This window comes from Etheostoma cragini, chromosome 10, assembly GCF_013103735.1.
Source record: "Etheostoma cragini isolate CJK2018 chromosome 10, CSU_Ecrag_1.0, whole genome shotgun sequence".
NCBI classification, from domain to species: domain Eukaryota; kingdom Metazoa; phylum Chordata; class Actinopteri; order Perciformes; family Percidae; genus Etheostoma; species Etheostoma cragini.
Genome location: NC_048416.1, coordinates 27,321,167 through 27,342,299, shown reverse-complemented (window position 1 = coordinate 27,342,299; position 21,133 = coordinate 27,321,167). Strand labels below are relative to the sequence as shown.

The following is a 21,133-nucleotide window of genomic DNA, read 5'->3' as shown; positions in this document are numbered from 1 at the left end:
CACTAAGCACTGGAATAATACTGTAAATTAAACGTTGTCAATGTAGACGTTTATTAACCTAATGAAGGTTTGTCACAGCATATGGTGCTAAGCTTTTTTTCTCATTAAAACTTGTTTTCTTAATTGAAGTTCTCTTTCATTTACAGCTATTATTTATGATGATTTACAGTTCACCCAAAAATGTAATATACATATTTCGACCTATTGTGCTATTTATCAACCTAGATCGTTACTGTGAGTTGCCCAGGAGATAGTGGCTGTACAGATGTAGGTCTTCTGTCTAATATAATCAAACTAGATGGTACTTGGCCTTTCATACTAAAAGCACCAAACTCAAGATAATCCACAGACCTAGTTGTGAGCAGTTTGATGTAGGAACTATTTTCTTGATACTAATCTACACCTGCCAACCATATCATCGTGCAGAAGAAGGAAAGGAAAGGAAAGGCCATCGGCTGAGCTGTTACGTTGGCTAGTTTTTAGAGATTGTTTGGTGCCTTGGTCATGAGCACCTTGGTGGTGCCCAGTAGTTGACCTGCCACCTCTCCAGCTACCAGTCCACACTCTGTACCGGGACTCTGTACCACAAATAGCACTACAGGTATGAGGAAAATTAGGATTTTGGGGTGAACTGTTCCTTTAATGTAGGTTCATCAGTGGTGTCTCATTTCATAGGGGTATGTTATCACCCCTAGCCCTTACCACTCTGTTTCAAGGGACAAGGGAGGGGTAAGACGAAGGGGTAGGGGAAGGGGTAAGACAGAGAAATGGGAATGGGACCCACTGATGGCACAGCAGAAGGTTTGATAGCTGTGTGTTCACAAAATGAAACAAAAATACCACTGTCTTACATTGCCAGACAAATGACTAAAATCCGGCAGATTTTCTGACAGTAACAGAGCAATCCCAGAGTGGAACGTCAAGGATATACACTAACTGAGACGGACAAGATTTTCCCACTGATAGCACAGCAGAAGATTTGATAGCAGAAACAAGAACCTTCATCTCAACCTCTCAACCTTTGTTAACTGAGAATATCAGGCATGTTTGTTGGGAGGTCGTTCCTTCTTAACGTTGCATGGCATGGTGCTCTTTGATGATGTAAGATGCTTTTATATAGGCCTTAATGGTCACCTAATACCATATTTGAAGTCTCTTTCCCAAAATTCAGCCTTGGTGCAGAATTACAGCCAATAGAACCAGTCCCACAATGAGCTTTCCTTAGTATGTGCCATTTATGAGTCTGTAGCTTTAGAGGAGGAGAGAGGAGAGGCAAGGTGGAGGGTGGGGGTGTGGCCATGACCAATTCCCACTTTGCTCGTTTGAAAGCCATGACGTCTCTCTCTCATGGGTGGGCCAATTTCTTGGGTGGGCAAAGCAGAGAAAGGGGAGGTAGCCTTGCCCTTTATGACCTCATATGGGTCAAGATTCCAGCTTGGCCTGTCTGAGCTTTCATTTTCTCAAAGGCAGAGCAGGATACGCAGGGCTCGGTGTACACCTATCACTGTTTCTAGCCACTGTGGACCATAGGCATGGGGGAACTCCTATTAATGTTAAAAAACCTCAAAGTGACATTTTCATGCAATGTGACCTGTAAAGGGATATATGAGCAAAGTGTGTAAATTTGAATGAATACTTGCGATTCACTTACACCTTCATTGTATCAATGCCAATATTAACATTAGTCAGTTGATTGAAAGAAAACTAGAAGGTTTGACTATATTCCAATAAAAACTAATCTAATAGATAGATAGTATTAGTAGCGATGGTCAAATCCATAAGGAAATAATCTTCCTACTCCTGGTTCGTCTATCTTGGCCTTATTTTTTACAGTCACCAACTTCCTCATCACTCCTGTGCGCAAATACATTTTAACTATGGAGCACTTGTACAGGTAGTCATCCATTTCCTGTGTAATGATGGCACAGACAAGTTGATTCATGATCTTTATAGCTGCCAATCTGGCTTTGTAAAGCCCGGGGCGTTTTATAAAGGGAGGGCAGGGAGTGTAGTTTGATCCAAGAGAGCCAACAGCACACAACAGGCCCTGCCTGGCTGAGTGGTATACAGGGAATTATCTCCATATGTTTGTACAAAGGTTATTCACCAGAAGATTGTGGTAAAATATTAAGAAAGTGGGCTTATAAGGGATTTAAAGGATTTCAGGGTTTGCTTTTTTTTCACCCGAAAACTATACGCCATTATTCCTCCTCCTGTTCCTTCTCTGACTGCATTCATCTAATCAACCTGTTTCCTGGTTTTCATGAAAAAAACACACCCCACGCACCCCTCTCAAGAAAGGAAAGAAAAGAGAGCTGGTGAAATATGATACCCGAGTAATCACATCAGGGGGCTGGTTTGGATGTGGGCGTTCCTAAAGGAATCGCTAAAAACCAGACGGGCCAACAGCTTTCAGTAAAAAAAAAAAAAAACGAGTAGTTTTTTTCTTCTCAAGACTAGTTGAATGACTATTTCCAAGGTCAAGAAAAAACTTTTAAGATCATCAGTTTTTAAGCATATTTAAAAGATGTTAATTAATATGTTTTCATTTGTATTAACAGATTGATGAAATGAAACATAACTACAGATATTCTATCCTGTGTACTGTTTCATCAGGTTCTTAATAAAAAAACAATAAAATGATACTTTATAAGTTGTTTATAACACAGATAAAGTGTTTAAATCACAATTGAAAATGCTAAATAGAGGGGTTTATAGTAAAGAGTTACGGGTTTATCCTCATTTCACTGTCCTGGCCCAGTCATGATGGTAAAAGCAGGTTTTCCTCCACGTGCAACTAAACTTACTTTCAGACTACTTCTCATTTGCATAATTGTTTAGTTCAATTCCCTTCCTATTAATAACACAACATCCATAGTCTGTGCCTTGGTGCAATCTACACAGTAATGAGTCTGTGCTGCAGCATTAAGCCATGATGGATGGATACGCTTCACTAGATGTCAGTCTATTAAGTTCTCCATCTTGTATTATGGTGGGAAAATAAAATGTTGACTGCAATGCACAAGTGATGTTTTTGCTTCTCCTTTAAGATAGAGTCAAATAACCCGAAAATGTCAAATTTGATGAGATGCTAGAGCAAGGTGTTACAAGCTGTTCCCATTCAAATTAAAGGTTGTTTCAAAAGACACTTGGTAAGACATACAGGTCTTTAGCATTTCAAGCCCTGGTAAAGTTCTCTAGGGTTTGGGAAAAGTGTTTTGCAGAAGTGATGAGCAACAACAATCAAAGAACCTTAGCAAATTATAGAAAACTGATAAACTAGCAGATAGGATTAAAGTTCTTGAATGTAAAAGGGATATAGGGTATAATGCCCTTATATTTTAGTCCACCTAAGTGAACTATGATTAAATACAATGCGGACTTACAACTTAAATCAATTTGATGCAACACAGTTTGTATGAACGGACATCATGGTATTATGAACCTATCAAGGCGGGTAAAAACTGAGTTTAGGGGCTTCGTCCTCCATCTCATCCATTATAATGCATTATATTCCCTCCGTACTAATCCCTAGATAGCTGGAAGGTTTCTGTAATTTGTCAGCAGTTATTTGAGCTGTCTGCGACCTGTGAAACATCTTGCGCTAGTCTCTGTCAGCACAATGCAAGGCGGGATAGGGGGGCGTCGAGCTGGGACTCCTAGTTACAGTATCCAATACAATAGTATAATATAGTAATTAAAGATTGTTTTGCTGTATTCTGCATGAACGCATTAGTTAAATTACTAAATTAAACAGTTTATTTCTTCAAAATGCCATCTGCAGAAACCCAGACAGCTTTGCAGGAGTATCATTTCCGATCAGACCTCCAGGATTATGTAAAGGTGGTGTTACGATGTTAACCCCTGCTTGGAAGGGTTCAGGGGTCGGGGGAAGTGCATGACCTCCTATAACTCTCACCCACATAGCACGAAGCCAGGACATGGAGCCCTTTAACTGGAGCTGAGTGGATATATTGGGATGGGTCTGGAGGTACTTAACCCTTTCAGGACTACAGCACGCTGTGATGAAACCCTGAGAACACAGTGAGTGTTTTAAATAAACACAAAATAAAACCTTCCAAACACAGCAATTTCAACAAAATATGGGGGCATAATTACACATAATCTTATGGTTGGGGTCCAAAAAAGAAAAGATATGTTTAGCTGCTTCACATTGCAGATTTTACTGTTTTCTATTTAATACTGCTGTGATCAACTATGCTATACAATAGCCATAACATGCTTAGTATAGGGGCAATGCCTAAGGATGGATAATATAGGCTACATAAAAAACCCTCTATCATGATACATTTCATCTTTTCATATTACAATATTTAGATTTTTTTTCTGGAAAATCATTTAGGATACTCTTCATGTATAAAATAGCAGGACAGGTGTGTCGGTTATTGCCGAATCCAGCCAATTAAACACCTCAGGTGCTGCGTCATATTGTTGTAAAATGCATATAAAATATAATATTGCAGTTACAGGTTAAGATATTAAAGAAATGTATGCCTTGGTGTAAATTGTGTGACAAAATCTCTGACTGTAGATAAATGTAAAATATGTCGTATTACTGCAGCAGTAATGGGAGTCTGTAAAATGGAACAAAGAGAGATTTTATAGATGTATTATAAAAACATGCTATTTTTGTCTTTTTTAAGCCTGTGGTGTACTAAAATAAAAAAAAATTGTTAACACATAAGTCAAACACACAGTCATCAAATCTGGGGCATCAAAGATTTTGAATATCTGAGGTCACCAATGTTTAAAATATTAACTGATCTGTTCCAACTGAAGCTTTTTGTCTCAGTAGAGTGGCCCCTCCCCGCCTTAAAACCTTTACTGCCCCGGCATCTGTAAAAGTTGGTTTGGTGCACGGCTGCAGGCACTCGTAAACATCCAGGGTGACATCATGGAAACGTTCTGGGGACTAGATTTAACAATGTGGGTAACACTATGAGAATTGAAACTTAATTATCTGTCTAAGCCCTTTACTCTACTGTTCTGTAGTCTTGCTGTGTTTGTTCTGGGCCTCATCTCTCAGAGCTGCAGCCGGCAGAGTTAGGGCATTAAGGGTGGAAGGTTGGGTGGAGGGATCGGGGGTGTCCTTTAAAGTTAAACTGGCCCCACCCCCACACTCAAAGGGTCACTCAAGCAACAAAGTAAATACCACAATTACAGGGAGGGTCAAAAATGCCTCAGCAGCATCGTATTTTAGCAGAAAACTGAAAGAAGCAAAACTGAGTTATCGGTTTATCGCAAGTGATACAGTTTTTTGCAATGTTCAACAATTATCGCATGCCGCCTATTTTTCTCACATTGCGCAGCCCTTTTTTTCCGATTAGGATGCATTTTATTTAATTTCCCCCTCAAATAACACTTTTTTTTTTAGGGGATTCTTTAGATGAGTCTTTCCTTTGGATACACGGCAGGCACCGTTATGTGTGGCAGAGCAACTTCAGCTACATTTGTCAGCTCGCTCGCTAAGGTCTGCTATGTCATATCTACTGACAGTTCCACACACACCCGGCATAGCATCAGCTGTATCTTTGGACTTGTTAAAAAAATCATATTGAAAACAAAATTTTTAAACAAGCGTTTGACTGACCCGTCTTGCACATTTTGGTCATTTCCATATGTCGTACTTTAACAAACTCCTCTTCCCGATATCACCAAAATTGACTTTTGGTCATACCTGTCAACAGGAAATCAGCCTTACATGACAAACAGCATCTGATTTACATGAAACTTAGGTGTGGGCTAGATGTGATAATGAGATGAGTTCTATACTTTGCAAGGGCCACTTACTCAGGCCACGCCCCTTTCATAACATTTGAACCGTTTAAGGTAGAGTACTGTGTGAGATATCATTAAACTCAGGACAGAGTGCAAGGAGGTACGAGGGCCCGTCCAACGCTGCTTGCAACTTTGTGTTTTGTGTTTTTATTGTGTCACTGTTTAACGTAAAGCACTTTGTGATTTTTATCTGAGGTAAGCGTTACGGTACATGAATACTATTATATTCTTTTTTAACTTTAATTTCCTAACAACCCTTAATGACCTTGCAACATAATTGCAGGGTAGTATGAGGGTAACATTTGTTCATGTTTTACGACGGGCAGTTCCATCCATCCTACAAGTCTAGACTTTATCTAAAATACTCGGTCAGCCGTGGTCCCAGAGTTGTCGTTAATGAGACTCATCTTTCGACAAATTGCCCAATAGATCATTGAAAAAGCTCTCAGTCCAGACTGAATGGTTTGCACATGCTTGACTGTAATATTTCAAATGTTCCTGCAGAAAATGTATTCATGACAACAACTTTACATGATTGGAAAATAAAACTGAATCCTACTTTAACAAGGTATACTTATCATTGATATGGCACTTCTCCGGGGTCGGCAAACACAATTATTTGCCTATAATGCCTTATAATCAAAACACAAAACAGCCTGAGGCAACTTTCAGGTCAAATAAGGTTGCGACACAAGAGCATTTATCTTTTAACCCCGTCAACGAAACAACCACCTGTGTGTTGCTTTCCATTATAGAAAGTTACCTTCACAGAAATGGATTGGTCGTTATCTTGCCACTCATCTTCAGGCAATCTGGCCTCAACGGGAAGTGACAGGATTCAATACACTTTAAACAGGAGAGAACACCTCCTGATCTGAAATTGCAGAAGATGTGGGTACATGCACTCCACGTCATTGCTCCACAAATATGATTGAGCAACTCCACACCACACAGAGGAAATCGGCTCCAGGAGAAAACTAGGAGAAGGGAGGGACGCTTTGACCAAAGTCAAGAGCTCAACCACATGAATCAACATGCCTCAGTTGCTTCTCCTTACCTCTCGTCCTCTCCCATTCAAACGCTCCGAGCTGAAACTGTCAGAAAGGCCATGTGTACACATCCTTTTCAAAACCACACACACAGCCATACACACACACACACACACTCACTTTTCTTTTCTCTGAGAAAACTTAAATTCCTTGATTGATTGACGTTAAAATCTCTCTTTGGCAACAATTGGTGCTCTAAACACATTCTAAAGCATCAGGAGAAACATCCCGCGCACATTTTAACTGCATGATTTTAACTAGAACATTATCATGATATAACAAGCGTTTCGTGCGAAAAAAAAACATTATTATTTTCCAGCATTTCTCTAATTCATGTGTTGCAAGACAAGTTTAGTTTGTCTTCTGAGGCAATCTTACTCTGTTTATACACACTCATGGGCTGTGTTTAGTAATAGTGATAATAAATAGAGGCGTTTTACTCCACAATAAACAGCACAACACAACAGTGTGAGATAGAGTAAAACAGCGTGCATGGTGAACAACAAGGACAACTTACCTTAGGTCAGGTTAGGCAACTCTTCCAGGAATATCCGTCTCTTTTTTTCTTCCTTCACACTTCAGGAACTTTAAAAATCCTTTGACAGGACGGCAGCAACCAGTGTACTCCCATAGCGGTTTGAGAGTCACTGAAAAGAAAAGGAGTAAAGATAGGGTAAGAAACACACATGCAGAGCTGTAGGAGTGTGTTTCAACTGCTGAAACACTGCTGCTAACTTCAAGTTACAAAGGCTCTGAACCAGAGAGCTGCTGAGACACCTCAACACACCCTCAGGAGCTCCATCTCCACCCACTTCTCACACTGTCCCTCCTCTCACACAAACACACACACACGCACACACACACACCATTTGCCCAGATTGTGGACACCCCCCCCCCCCCCCCCCCCCCCCCCCCTTCCCTTTCTTGCCTGTGGGTTCAGGCCTTGGGCCAGGACTGTGCATCATTGTTTGAGTGTGTGTGTGTGTGTGTGTGTGTGTGCGCGTGCGTGCGTGCGAGCGAGCAAGCGAGTGAGTGAGTGTGTGTGTGAGCATGTTGATATTGCATATCCCTCAGCATAGGCGTACATTTTGGGGGAGATGCAGGGGATGTGTCCCCCCCCAATATTTAGAAGAAGTACATCTGTCCCCCTCAAAAAATACAAAAGTACCATTTAGAGGGCTAAAAAAAAATGGAAATGGAGAACTGTGTCTACTTTTCTACAGTGGGGGTGAAAGAACACAACAGGAAGTGACAAAATTAGAGATTTATGGAGATTTAAACTTTGCAGCTTCTGGCTATGAAAGGTCTCGTGTACAGGATTCCTAAAAAAAAACATCTTTATACACGTGATGTTTTGAATACGCCAAAAGTTATAAACAATACAGAATAATAATAATTTACATGAATAAAGATATTTACACCATAAATTCATGCAGAAAAATATCTCAATTGGGGAGCAAATTAGAGGGTGACAATTTTTTGGGACTACCGCAGGAACACGGTGACCCGCGGTATGGGAGTCATTTCACTGTTGGTAACGTGATAGGGACGGAATAGAGAATGGAAGTCAATGGGAGCAGGACGGAGTAATGTGTGTTTGAGTGTGAGAAGATCTCCGTTAGGAATTACATAATGAAATGGCCTAGGCCTGCAGGTAATGTATGTGTGGTGTAGCGTAAATTTCCGAGGCAACCTTAGTGATTTGACCACGGTTAACCAAACGCACAAACGGGAGTATTATCATGGGCTCGGGATGGGATGGGAGTGACCACTGATTCCAGTGTCACCCTAAGCAAATATCTCAATTCAGCAACTTTGACAAGTCCTTACGTTTAAACTCAGAACAACGTGTCAATGCTAGTCTATGGAAAAATTGCCACTACTGAAGATTATGTTTTTTAATCCTCCGTGTCCTCCTTGGCTACTAGCAACTGTGTAGTGGAGGCGGTGCACGATCACTTATGGCCTGTATGATGTGAACACACTGACAGTTTTTTTTTTCTAAAGATAATTGTTTTGGGGCATTTTAGGCCTTTAATGGACAGGACAGCTGAAGTTGTGAAAGGGGAGAGAGAGGGGGAGTGACATGCAGCAAAGGGCCGCAGGCTGGATTCGAACCCGGGCCGGCTGCGTCGAGCAGTAAACCTCTATACATGGGCACCCGCTCTACCAACTGAGCCATCTGGGTGCCCAACACACTGACAGTTTTGTTGTTACTTACAATTCCTCATGGGTGGGGAGGGCGACAGAAACTACGCACGATTAGCTTTTACTTAAAAGGTCCCATGGTATGAAAATGTCACTTTATACGTTTTTTTTTAACATTAATATGAGATCCCCCAGCCTGCCTATGGTGCCTTAGTGGCTGGAATTGACAATCGGTGTAAACCGAGCCCTGGGTATCCTGCTCTGCCATTTGAGAAAATGAAAGCTCAGATGGGCCAATTTGGAATGTTGCCCCTTATGAGGTAATAAGGGGCAAGGTTACCTCCCCTTTCTCTGCTTTGCCCGCCTAGAGAATTTGGCCCACCCATGAGAGAGAGACATCATGGCTTATAAACAAGCAAAGTGGCAGTTGGTCAAGGCCACACCCGTGCCCTCCACCTTGCCTTTTCAATATGTAGTACATCTTTCACTAAATGTATTTTGGCTTTCAATTAGTTCATTTATGAATTGGAAGCTGAAGTGGAAACCCCTTGCATCGTGCTTTGCTAACCAGTCTGGGTGTAAGCATGAAGGCTTACTGTGCTGCTGTTGTTTAAACACAAACAGAAATGAGTGGGAGCATAATGCGGGCAATGGTGGTGTCTAATCTATAGTACGTGACTGAATTAAGGTGGCAGTTAATTCTATCTTATCAAGATTTAGAGAGCGAAGAATTGCAAAATCCCTGACAGACCTGAGGCACAGATTACAGTGGCCTGTAAGTAACAAAAGACAAAAAGTCAGTTGATATCCAACTGGAGCAGGGATCCAGCACATTTACTGTATAAAGCGGAAAATCATTGTGATGAATACTGGAATAATAATGATGTGTCAATGTTTTTTGGCTGTTTAATATATATAAAGATACTTTTTATTATCGGTTCTTTTTTATATATATATATATATAGAGAATCAAGTGAGGATTTATTAAACTGCCAGATTTGTTTAACAGGGGTTCATTGGGACGTTCAGGGTGACAAAGACGTTAACCCTCTGAGTTAATTTGTGATAACTACAATTTGAATTTGCTCAGTGGGTTAACAATAATAATGCATACCGTTTTTTGGGGGGGAAATTACATTTTACACTCTGTTTTTGTTAGCAATCACTACACACAGGCCAGAAATACACACATATGCTCTGAAGAAGACCTATTCATGCTCTAATGGAGAGAGTGAGTGGGCTGCCAGTGAGCTGTTGTGGGGGGTGAGGTGCCTTGCTCAAGAGCACCTGGCAGTGCTCTGGGGTGAAGTAGCATCTCTCCAGCTACCAATCCACACTCCATACTTTGGTCCGTATGGGGACTTGAACCAGCAACCTTCCGGTTCCCAAACCAATCCCTACAGACTGACTACACACCTATTCAAAATCCAAATTTCAGGAACAGGAGTCTTCTTCTAGAAAAAGAAAAAAGATATGGAAAAGAGCAAGAGTCCGTTTTTTTTTAAGAGTCATGGCTTCCATAGCTGTAATACGTACTCTGAACTGTGTGTTGCGAAGGTTGATTTTGATTTTAAATACACACGCTCTAAGACTTCCAAAGAGGAAAAACACTGAAATGTAACTAAGTACATTCACCCTAATACTGTACAGTAAGTGCAAATTTAACTTACTTGTGTTACTTGAGTTTTTCTTTTCATGCCAACTTCTACTCCGCTATATCTCAAAGAGAAATATTGTATTTTTTACTCCAGTACATTCATCTGACAGTAATTTCACAAATTAAGATTTTTACACACAAAACACATGCAGTTTATAAAATTGTATGTTTTATACTATATACTACTACTATATACTATATATATTAAACTACCCAACAATATAACAGCCTGTTGTTTCCAGTTTCTGTACTTACTTTTACTTACTTTAAATACTAAATTTTCCTGATGAAACTGACATTTTTTGTCTTTTACTTCAGTAACATTTTCGATGCGGGACTTTTACTGAATTTAAGTAAAAAATCTAAATACTTCTTCCACCGCTGGTTCAGGATTTAAAAAAAGAGATGTAAGAGATGTTTACACTCCTCCCGGGATATATAGCTACTCACCACAAATGAAACTTAAAACATGTCTGTAGTGAAAAGTGTACTATCCCTTTAAAGCTGGAACAGAAGGAGAGCGGAAGCTTCCCTGAGGCCCGATGCCCAGTACTTCTAGGCCAAGTTAGAGAGAACTGATGATATAGGGGAGAGAGAAAGAGAGAACACATGGACCTGTGGAGAGAAAGAGAGAGAAGGGGGGGATGGACGAGGACAGAAAAAGGAGGTGATGGAGAGAAAAGCAGCAAGGAGGTGAAGCACAATAGAGGGACGAAGACAGAAAAGGAAAAATGGCATGGGAGGGTGATGACATAAAAGAGGTGAGAAAAAGGAAGATGACAAATGTGATGAGCTGGAAGGAGGGAGTTAAAAAGGAATGAAAACAAAAAAGGAGGATTTGGTGTTTGAGGGTAGATATGAAGAGGCGGAAGAGGGACAGCAAGGAAACAGCGGTGGAATTAATCAGAAAATGGCTTTGTGAGATACAGAGAGATGGACAAAGAGGCCCAGGGTGGTGATAAAGGGGAGAGGGAGAAAGATGAACAGAGAGAGGAGAAAAAGGACAGAGGGATGGTCCAGAAATAAACACCAACAGAAGGTGGGCAAGCAGCCACCGGCAGCAGGTGAACCTCAGCAAAGAGCAGGAGAGCCTGGAGGAAATGAAAGCTGAAATCCACGGTCTCATGCTGTTCGATCCATACTGCTCAACATTTACATTTGCACTCATTCAGGCCATGCTTCTGCCCTGACTGACACACTGGAGCAGATTCTGGTGTTGGCCCCTCAGATTGAAAGAGTTCTGACTCGCGGTATTGTTCAATATAACGGTCATGCAAGGGCAACTCTGTTAGGAAAGAGGAAATACAGACTGATTTTTTAAATCCACAGGCAAAGGAATGCCAGAATGGCTTGAAACAAGGTAACCAAGGTAACCAAGGTAACCAAGGCATTTTTTCCACAAAAATGGAAATAGATTTTTTTTTTTTAATTAAAGAAATCCTTGATGAAATATATGAATGGAAAATAGTTTTTTTATTAAACTGAAAAATCACAAAATGCAAAACAATTTAGGTGCATTTTGAAATCAACTATTAATGATGATTAATGATAACTTTTTTTTTACTATTTTAATGAATTATATGCATAAAAGGACGTGCAAACACTGCTAAATGTTTTGTATAAACTCTACCAACTGGCTTCTGCCCTGTACAATGATGTACAGATGCAAAGGCTTTTAGAGTTGTTTGCCCTTTTAATGTTTTCGTCGCGGGTGCAGTAGTTAGTAGAGAGCTGTGGTGGGGCTGTAAGTGTTTTTGCATAGTGCTTGTGTTAGCAGCGGTATACGGCATTTTTTTCTTACAATGTTTACATATTGTGTTCGTCTAGTCTGTCACTCTTTTGCCGTTTATCATTTCCGCAGGAAAACCAAAATGTTGCCACACAAATGATTTAAAAGTGGCAGGGGGATCTTCAATAGTAATTTCCCGCTCCATCACGCTGACATCACATCGCCTCACGAGACAACTTTTCACCTCGACGAGAAATCTCGTCACGTTTTAATATCGCGAGATTAAAACGTGAAGACACGTTTTAATCTCGCGATTAACACGTAGCATTGACATAGTAACGGCGAAAGAGTGACAGACAAGACGAACACAATATGTAAACATTGTAAGAAAAAAATGTCGTCACACCCTTAGTGTTTATTAATGTACAGTATTTGTCAACAATTATGACCTATGCTATGAAGACAACCACTTTATCCTTCATTGTCATTCAACCTCCACTGATGGGGGTCCCCAGGAGACGTTGCAGTTATACACTGAATACACTTATACAACTATATTGTGCTATTCATCATCTGTTAGATGTTGCTGGAGTTGAGTAAAGTTTTACCAACACATTTTGCCCTACAAAATACAAAATGTGTAATAATCTTGTTTTTATTAAGATTATTTTATCTTGTATTGCCTTAAATGTTTGACAGACCAGCTAGGTGAGAAAGGGGGGAGACAGGGGGAAGACATGCAGGAAATCTTCACAGGTCGGACTCAAACCCAGGACCTTCGCGTCGAGGCATAAACCTCTCAGCATATGTGTGCCTGCTCTACCACTGTTCCAACCCGGCCACCAAATTGTGTAATACTGTACTAAGTACTAACCATATTGTAAGTTTACAAATTGATTCTTACCCTCCAGGCAGGCAGACTGTATTACGGCTGCAGGTTGTATTACATACTGTACCTCAAGAAGGAAACTTGCTTTGGAAAGGTAATTGGACCCAACATGTCCCTTTATCTTATACTTGTTAGTTGTCAGTTACATTGCTGTACGTGTAAAGTTATGAGAAACACTCTTTCTTCATGCTGTCCAGACTTGGCAAGACAAGTTTGGCTGTTAATGTGTCACTTTTTTTGGCTATACTAACCAGCAACTTTGAAGAGTGTTGAGTGTCAACCAATTTAAATGTACTGTCTTTATATAGCGCTTCTCTAGTATTAATGACTACTCAAAGCACTTTCACATAGTTACCCAAAGACATTTGGATATGGAACTAGAGGGCCAGGAATCGAACCACCGACCTTCCGACTGGTATAAGACCACTCTACCACGTCAATGACAGCTGCCCTACAACCTACAACGTAGTGAAAGACAAAAACTAGGTCTGAGTACCGAACTTCAATACTTTTTAAGGCACTGACCGAATTGCCTTCATAGCGGAGTTTCTGCAGGTTTCACTAAGTCCAATTTAAGGCTTTTTAAGACCTTCATCAGAGCATTATGAACAAAAAATAAGACCTTTATCACAACATCAACTAAGGCCTAAATTCGTTTTTTTACACTTCTCCAATTTTAGAATAAAATCAGTTTTATGTATATGGTACAATCCAAAGGGACTTGCAGCTATAACACAAAAGTTGCATGATGGCCCCATTTGTATTCTTAATACACCTAGTTATATTTGGACTAGTGAAAGAAACAACTGCAAAACTAAAAAAAGAAAAGAGCATTAGAGGTAGCATTGCATGGACTTTAGGAAAAATAAGACCCGTTTAAAATGATTTAAGATTTGTATTCGTTTTACTACTTTTTATATCTAAAAAATCTTAGTTTTTTTAGGGAGACAATTTTAAGATCTGTCCAGGGACAACGGATGAAAAATAGCCTTTTGGCTAATTCTGGTGTATTTACAGCACTGTTTATTAATGTACACTGTCCTTGTCAAATCAATCAATCAATCAATCAAGTTTATTTGTATAGCCCTTTACAATAGCCGAAAGGTACCCAAAGTGCTTTACAACAAAGCCATAAAACAATACATAACACATACAAAACATACAGATACAATTAAAAGTGCTGTAGTGGTGCAGCGCTGCAGGACATTAAAAGCCTTCCAGAAATTCAAAGAAAGGCGCAGACAGAAGGAGGACACCTAAGAGACAGTATCGCGCTAGTCAGAGTTAAACGCTAATTTAAAAAAGTGGGTCTTAACCTTCGTTTTAAAAAGGCTGAGGTCAGTAGTGGTGCGAATGTCAGGGGGTAGTTTGTTCCACAGTCTGGGAGCAGCGACGGCAAAAGAACGATCGCCCCACTGTTTCAGTCTTGACCCAGGGACCTCTACTCAGATTAATTTAAACTAATTTAAATAATTAAATTAAAACAATACTTCAGCAATGGGCTCGTGTGTGTTGCTGTTGTATTTGGAGAGTCCTGACTACAGTGTGCGTCACATGTATACACAGAGGTGCAAAAAAGATGAAGATTTGTACCATAGTGTGTAACTCTGTAATTTCCATTTTGTTAAAATGTTTTTATTTTAAATTGGTATCAAACAAAGGGTTGTTCAGGAACCAGTATTAATGTCACAATATGGGTATCTGACACAAGCAGACACAAACATACAACAGTCTGCTGGAGCCGTGCTTCAGGCATCCAAACCACTCTCTGAGTTGAACAAAACAATGTGATAATCCTATTTCGGGTCCAGGCTCCACTGTTAGATTTGCATATCTAAAGTGTAGAGGCTCAAGTTGCTATAATCTTTGTCACTGAATGGACTGTGATTGGTTTCAATTTTGTCCTATCAATCCTTGTCCTAGAGCATGGACCACAGCGGGGCTGGATTTTTCTTACAGATAAACTCTTTAGCATTTTTAAGATCCTCTCTACTGTCTCTGCAACTCATAGTCGCCTGATCTATCTACGTTTATTCATGTGCAAAATGTTATTTCCCTAATTTGTGTAATGCTGTTGGTGATTGCAGGGGTAAATACACTCTGCAGCCAGCAGTGTGCTTGATTTACTCAAAAAAACACTAGAATTGGTCTCACTGTGCTTTATGTTGTGTTACATATTCAAAACAAAAAGACAGGTGACTTTTCATGAGATGGATTAAGGATATCTTCAATCAGTGTGTTAAATTCCCTAAATGGGACTGGGAAGCCATGATGTGATAACAAAACATGTACATTTAAACAACCCTAATTTGAAAGTATTTCAAAGTATGTCACAGAAACAACGGAGACTGAATCTGGTGTTTTAGATGTGTTCTGCACAGATTTGACGCCCACCCGCCTCTTATCCCCGCTCTCTGGAGCTCTGTGCGCCCGCTGTAGCCTGGAACGCAGCTGTGTCGGCGCCCCAGGGACTGCCGGTAGACTTTGTTTGGTTCATAAAATGTATCTGAATTCATCTGTATTCCCGTAATCTTACGTCTGCTGTGTTAGTATATTATTGGCTTTTTGTCAGCAGTTACCATTCAGTAGTGTGGATGCACATATTGTTATACTTAGAGTTATAGTAAACTCTCTTGGTGTGAACGGGCCTTAAGTAATTGGCACTTACTGACTAGCTATGTTAATTTTTTAAATGCGATGTTATGACCGATGACTGCCAACTACACAAGTTTACATTTTGACTAGAATGACAAATTTAAAGAATGCAACTGGCGCCCACAACCAGACAGAGTGTAGCAACCCATCATCTGAGGTACTCAGTGCAAATGCAGGGTCAGCTCTGAGTTTGTCGGTTCAGCTACATCCTGTTCATGTGTCACCCTGTCACATCCAGATTGACAGATAGTGAAAGGAAAACTGTTGTCACATGTTGACCAAAGCAGTTTGCAGTAATGGAGTGTGGCTGCAGGGCCTTGAATAGTCCTCAGCTGACTATTTTCAAAACCTGTCATCAATGTGTCTGTCAAAAATTTCACTTTGTCACTCTCTCCCCACAGAAGTGACGAGGAATGTGGGGCCATGAGTAGGCCAAAGGAGAAAGTAAGTTAACAGTATGAACTAGATCTGCAAAGATTAGCCTGATCGATTAGTTGTCAACTATTAAAGTGCTCATATTATGCTCGTGTTCAGGTTCATAATTGTATTTAAAGGTTAGATCAGAATAGGTTTACATAGTTTAACTTTCAAAAAACACCATATTTTTGTTGTACTGCACATTGCTGCAGCTCCTCTTTTCACCCTGTGTGTTGAGCTCTCTATTTAAGCTACAGAGTGAGGCATCGCTCTTTTGTGAAAGTCTTTTTTTCCCCACTCGGGAAGCAAATTCTGCTCTCTGGCTTGAAAGTCCTGTATGTTAACACCCACTCATCCACCCGACCACCTCCATCTGCAGTCAGCCATGTTCTCATACAGCAGCAGTCAAAGTGACAAAGCAACAACAACAACAAAAAACTTTTACAGCTGTAACAAATTACAGTTCTTATCTTTGCGTAGCTTTTCAAACGTATGGTTCATGAGAATGGCCTGATTTCCTTACACTGATCGAATGAGCTTGTCTATCAAATAAGTTGCTCCACTGCTTCCAGTATATTTTAGTTCCTGCTCAACTGTAAATTCCCATGTGATTCAGACTGATTCAGACTGATAAAGATCAGAGCAACGTTAAACCTGAATTCCTTTGAACAAAACGCATATCATGATATTTATGGGGCGTGAACTTGGCCTTTTAGTAGTCCCACTTCTACATTGTTTTGCTGAACAATAAACTAAAATGAAACTCACTGATGAAAAAACAGAATGAGCAACCAGCTAATTTAAACAGGTACATCCTCCAAACCCACCTCACCATATCTAAAAAACAAAAGCACATTAAGCAATAAAAAGTTGCATGACACACTGTTTCTCCATTTCTGTAACCTCCCCCACTCCCTTAAGGTTGTTAAGTAATGACCACCACTGAGGAAGGTTTGATTTACAGTGTTTGCCCCCACCTCACTTAAAGCAAAGATAAGGATCATACAGGCAGCAGTGGCTGGAGGGTTCTTGTTCTGTCAACATGAACAGGAAGATCTCTGGAGCCACCATTCACTCATGGAAAACAGGAATTGTTCCGTTTCTTTCAAATCTGACCCAACTTCTGCACAAACCCGTGTTTGAATTAAGACACACAATCATATTTTCCCTATTTACCTGCCAGCTTCAAGGCCTAATGTTAGTTTTGGCGTCTAATTTGAATTTCTATCCAGATTTAGTCAGTGAAACTTTAATACATTTTACCCATTCTCTTTACTGTAGAACAGCGACTCATTCACGAGCTGGATTCCCACAGTTGCTCACTAAAAAACTGTTTAAAATACTGTGACAATACATTTTGTCTGTTTATCTTGAAAGTGAAAATAAAACGTTGCATAATGTAGAGAAATGTATAGATTTATTTATTTTTTCACATTTTTTCACTGGATTCTTTGCTAATCGGGGAGCCCGTGGAGGTTTACCACGGACTGAAGGGTTTTTCCCACAGAAAGTTCTGAGAGTCAAAGACTTAATCTCCTGCATTCCGATACCTTTTTAGGCACAGATTTATGTTGAAAACGTCTTTATTTATGTCAAGAAAAACAAAAGATTCTGTAACTTTTTCCAAAGGACCACATTTTGCTCCGAAGTTGAAAAATCTAGAAGTGACTTACACAAAGTAACTGCTATTACTTTCGACCGAGCACCGAACCCTGGGGGACACCTTAAAAGGATAATTATATTCAATTTGCACACTTGCATGCACTCGTTACTACTTGTGTTTGACATTTCTTTTAGAGCGATCCGTTTTTACCCCATGGCTTTGTTTGTGTACTGCTGCTATGACATGCAAATGTCCCCCCAGGGATAAATAAAATACATTATCTGAAACATCAAATACTGTACAGTATAATGTACACTTAAGTAAAGTATACTAAGTGAGGAAAAAAAGAAATGCGTGGAGTGACTATAGAGGCATGCTGGGACAGATTGTAACCTGGTTCTTCCAAATGGAAACACTGTGACTGCTGCAGTAGGGGAAAGGTTACATACCGAGAATAAAAATTAACAAAATAATTCGTTCACCTATGCAAATATGTTTATGCTGGCACATTCCCACTTGCCTCAAGAGAAATGGATTTTCTCACTACTAATATTATAATATAAGTACTTATTTGTACTGTATTTTGGATGTGAGGTTTGTCATGTGAATGTGTGTGTACTTGTGTTTTGGACCATCTTTTTTACTATGGATTGATTGTGTGATAAGCAGCTGTAATCATCTGCAAACTGAAAGCATCAATATGTACACACATCTTCTGTGAGGATTGGGTTTACGTGTATACACAGTCAAATATGGCATGATTGTTTTTCATAGAGCATTGATTTGAGCATTGTACTTAACATTCATACAGGTACAGTGTTTACACTGGCAGCTGGCCTGTACAATCAGTATTTTTGATTTTGGCCACAAGTAACAGCTGGGTAAGGAGGGTGGAAGCCAACAAATAAATCTTACATTCGTTTTCAAAAAGATAACTTTCTGCGCATCCAGACAGCATCATAAGACATGCATCCTCGAATAGATAATGGTACTTTATTTAGGGTCTGTTGTGTAGCAGTTGCAATACCTAAATGTATTCACTACCATTTACAATGGTATGTAATGGTATGCATAACCGGGATTTGGGGTATTATTTTGTGTCTCTGGTGCTTCTACACACACACAAACTGTGAATAAAAACCATCCATGCTGTTTTGAGTGAGATACGGGTTTCTGAAAGTATCCTACCTTCAGTCTATGTTCTCACTGAACTAACTGAGCACTGTTAACCTTAACGACAGATGTGTATGTGATGTTCTGTTTAGAGTATGTATCTATTGTGAGTATATATTAGTGTGTATATTACTTGTTTGGTTGTTTTGAATGTGTAAGCACAGTGTGAGCAACAATGATCCAAAGAAAAATTCCTCGTATGTGTCCTCATACCTGGCGAATAAAGCTGATTCTGATTATGTTATTATATTACAGGGTTTTGTGTTGATCCGGGATTGGCGCTGTGTGCTCGCATTACATTTAAATGGTGTTATAGAGGGAGGTTGGTAGATCTACTCTCCAGGCTTATCAGATTTCTCCCTACTGTTTGTTTCAGACAAAGAAACTCTTCCAGGTGTCATTTTGTTTTCCAAACTAACTTCATGTAAACATACACCCCTACTTTCATAAGATAAGTGGTGTGTTATCTGTATGCATCTTGAGCTATCGGCGTGTATGTCTACGCTGTATAAAACGGGAGTAAAACACACACGCCCCTTGCCGTGTTATCACCACTTGCACCATTTCAGGTATTTGCCGTGTTATTGCAACTTGCTGTCTTATTGCAAGAAGAAAGCTATGGTTGAGTTTAGGAAAAGAAGAACTGGTTGGGTTTAATAAAAGTTGGTTTCAGTAAAAAAAAAAAGAAACCAACGGTTGAGTTTAGGAAACGTGACACGCAGGTCACAAAGGAAACGTGATACGCAAGACGAGATCCCCGGTCTCCTGAGTGAAAGTCCTATTTTATACACATCCACCACCTTGACCAATTTCCTAATGTGGAATTTTGCTCTTTCTTCCTCCTCGCTGCGGCGTAAATTCACACACTATCGCATGGTAATGTAAGTCAATGGAGGCAAAACGGCGTTGATAAACATGCTAAAAAGAGAGTATGCGTATGCGTATGCGTATGCGTATGCGTATGTATGCGATAAAACGCCAAAATTGCATATGAATTGGCGTGCCATACGCACGCCATTTCATAAGATCAGTCTGTTTTTTCTTTACTCATCACCAACCCACAGTTCAGCCACCTGGAAATCAAGGTTACATTTTGAGACTGGAATTCCACAGAGAAGGTGCAAAATGTTCTTCAGTTGATACTTTGCAAAGTCTGCTTCTCGCTCTTAAGGGCCAAGGTTGAAGGCTGATAATCTGTTTGAAATAAAATGTTTACTTTCTAACATAATTGTATGCTCAGATCCCAAGATTTTTATAGTTTCTCAAAAGGTCAAACAGTATTAAAATTCATGGTCACATTAAATTATATGAATTAATTTGATTGTAACTAAAAAAGATGCTTAAATCATAAATTATTTAATATAAGACTGGCCCCAGCAGGGGGTAGAGCCTTAATGTCAGGCATACTACTGATTTTAATCTTGCAAGTTATAAATACAAAAAGTGTGTTTTAGGGAGTACTGTAATATAGATGGTTAACATCGAAATAGCAGAGCTTTCCACATTACCCCTCACGATAAGAACTGAGCACAGCAAAATAAGACAAAGGATTGCATGACTCCCTACAATGCAGACTCCCTACTGAAATTAGGTGCACTGCACAGTTTAAAAAGGTCAAACCCCACAGACACCCCCCTTATTATTCCTTTACAGGGCTCCAGACTAACTTTCTGCCTTGGTTGCACTGGTGCGCCTAACTTTTTAATTTAGGTGCAGACACATTTTTTCTTTCTTTCAATCTCAAAGTCAGATTTTTTATCACGCTCCATATACATACATTCAGATATATAAAGGAAATTATTATAAGCATTTCAATTATACTGTATATAAAAATATTTCATTAAGAATAAATGTTTAAGTGAGCTGCGGAACTAAAATAAAATGCTTGGCGTTGGTCATTTGACTGGTCATGCTTGTTATTCATGATGGCGGCTGCCTCTTTACGCAGTGCGGTTCCATTTGAGCCTTGTTAGTGATATAAAATAGAGATTTACCCGTTGCCCTAAAAGCTAGC

At 39.8% G+C, this 21,133-nt stretch overlaps 1 protein-coding gene and 1 long non-coding RNA gene across 3 annotated transcripts in view; both read right to left on the bottom strand.

Moving 5' to 3' along the window:
- Positions 1 to 7,620, bottom strand: part of fat2 (FAT atypical cadherin 2) — a 113,488-nt gene extending 105,868 nt beyond the window's left edge. For both annotated transcript variants that reach the window (XM_034883944.1, XM_034883946.1), the window contains exon 1: positions 7,366 to 7,620. The gene's annotated coding sequence lies outside the window, so the exon portion shown is untranslated. The remainder of the gene's footprint in view (positions 1 to 7,365) is intronic.
- A 7,778-nt stretch (positions 7,621 to 15,398) lies between these two features.
- On the bottom strand, positions 15,399 to 20,839 carry LOC117952189. The gene is made up of 3 exons (XR_004658335.1): positions 20,771 to 20,839; positions 17,412 to 17,417; positions 15,399 to 15,409 (listed from the first exon to the last, which is right to left on the bottom strand). It is a non-coding gene; the product is annotated as an uncharacterized LOC117952189 (long non-coding RNA).
- Positions 20,840 to 21,133: the final 294 nt, after the last annotated feature.